Source organism: Camellia sinensis, chromosome 5 (genome assembly GCF_055761805.1).
Source record: "Camellia sinensis isolate YWXY chromosome 5, ASM5576180v1, whole genome shotgun sequence".
NCBI classification, from domain to species: domain Eukaryota; kingdom Viridiplantae; phylum Streptophyta; class Magnoliopsida; order Ericales; family Theaceae; genus Camellia; species Camellia sinensis.
This window is the reverse complement of record NC_138965.1, coordinates 10,513,510-10,515,989: the sequence shown is the minus strand read 5'-3', so window position 1 is coordinate 10,515,989 and position 2,480 is coordinate 10,513,510.

Sequence of the window (2,480 nt, the reverse complement as noted above, 5' to 3'; positions counted from 1 at the left end):
AAATTTGTCAAATTACGTCACTTTGAACCTAGATGTGTATCAATATCGTGCTTTAAGAGCACAAAATTGTGTTGTTTCAGGCACAACCGGGTCTACTACTATACAACAAGGCTCACCAGTTGCTCCACTCCTCTCTCTCTCAAGTTTTTGAGGACCAAATCCAATCGCATGAGCTACCACAGAGCCACTTTGTTCATCTTTAGAACACAAATACTCTCTCTCACACATATATAAGACTTCTAATTCTAATATAGAATATAAGACTTCTATATTAATTAACTACTCTTTCGATCTACAACATATCTTTTTTTCAATCATGTTAGAGATTACTAATTTGGTGACTTTAAATCCATCACTAATGAGGTGAAAAAGTAAAAAAAAAAACAAAAACACATACTGTGGCAGTGGGCACATCATTAATGGTAGCTCTAATTAGAACTCCCACTCATTTTCCTTTTTTATTTAGATGCTCAATCTACAACATCTTTAGTAATAGGCCTAACCTACTATTGATGTCTTCTTATATAAAAACAAACAAAAAAATATAAAGGGACTTACATATAGGTTTTATAAGTGTTTAATAGGTCCTATGATAATCAATGACATTTTTTATCAAATACTATTAAAAAAATCACTAATTATTAATTTTAGCTACAAAAAATTAATAATTATAAATTTATCACAAAAAGTGTCACTAATTATAAGTTTTAATAACAATTTAAAAAAATAGTCACAATAAAACATCACTAATTTTTAATTTTCAGTAACAGTTTAAAAAAATTATCACAGAAAAATGTTAATAATTTTTCAGCGACAATTTATAAAAATTGTGACCAAAAAAATCAATAATTGTTAATTTTTAATGATTATTTTACTAAAATTTATTTTTAATAGGACTTAATGAAAATTAAGTTTACTATTAATAATTTATCTAAAAAGAAAAAACCATTTAATTGATCGGAGGGCCACATCTATCAATGTAGTATACAACTAACATATATAAAGGCTAGTACATTGTTTTTCATTTAAGACATATGCATGAATATCTGGCTTTCAAGCCTTTTCTTATAGATTGATTTGATTCAAGTAGAAGAAGAAGATCTTCTGCAATGTCAACATCTGGTGGTTGAGACAAGCCACTGCACACATGATCGGTCTAGTACCATTAATTAATTAATAATGAAAAATATTTTTTTCCCCGAAATTCCCCCCTCCTGAATAGCCGAAATTTAGAAGAGAAAGAGAGAGAGAAGAAAAGGAGAGAGAAAGAGCTCCGCTCGCCGTCGCTTCTGTCCGATCGTCGCCCGTCGTCGCCTCGTCGCAGCCCCACCGTCGCCTCATCACAGCTCGTCGTCGCAGCTCGTCGCAGCCCGCCGTCGCCCCCGCCCCTGCCTCGCAGCCCCCGCCTCGGCCTCCACCTCCGCCCCCGTCCCCGCTTCCGCCAATTTTGTTGGCCCCCTCCAGCCCTTCTTCTTCTTCCTTCTTCTAAAAAAAAAAAAAAAAAAAAAAAACGATGAAACAACGTCGTTTTGATTTCGGGGAGATTCAGGAAATGCAAATTCGAGCTACCAATCAATTCTGATTAATAATTCCTATTATATCATCTATTATATGGACTAACTAACTTCCAATCAAAGAAGAAATGATATGATTTGACCCTCCATAGCCATTTTGAAATGCTATCTTTTCCATATACCCATCTTTCCTAAGAAGCAAAGTTCACCTTTAAAATACATGGATGGTATAGTTCGTACATATATGATATCAATGGTGGGTCCAAATTGTTTATTTTCTAGTCATTCAAATATGATTTCTCTTCCAAAACTGTGTTAGATTTATCCATACTTTGATAAATTTGATAAGGTTGCATTTCTCTCCAATCCACTATCTGAATTGAAAGTTGTTCGAATCTGTAGAGTTCATTATAGATTTTGTTTCGATAGTTTGAACTGTTTGGAAATTAGATCACCTTTTTTTTTTTCCTCTCCCAAACAAATGAAATAAAATAAATAAATTACAATTATCGAATTAACTCATTAATAAATTATTGAAATGAGACTCGATGTATTACATGTGTGAGCACATATTATGTATGTGTGAATTAGTTAAATAAATTATTAAATTAAATTAGAAATAGAATTTAAAGAATTATTTTAACAATTAGATAAAGATAATCACATGAGAACAATTTTGAAGAAAAAAAATTCTGATTAAACTTTCTTCTTTTGAAAGGTAGATTTTACATAATAGCATAGATTGTTATAGAATGAGGGGTGTGTGTAATGACAAAGAGGTGGCAGAGAAATGGGGATGACAAGGGACACGTGGCACACTTTAAGCTCCAGAGCCTATAAATTATCAAAAATGCTTTAGAGCTCTAATATAAGAGCTTTAATAGCTCTAATGGGAAGGTGGGACCCACCCTGATGTGATATTTGTGCCTTGTTTTGTTTTGTTTTTTTTGTTTTTTTGTTTTTTTG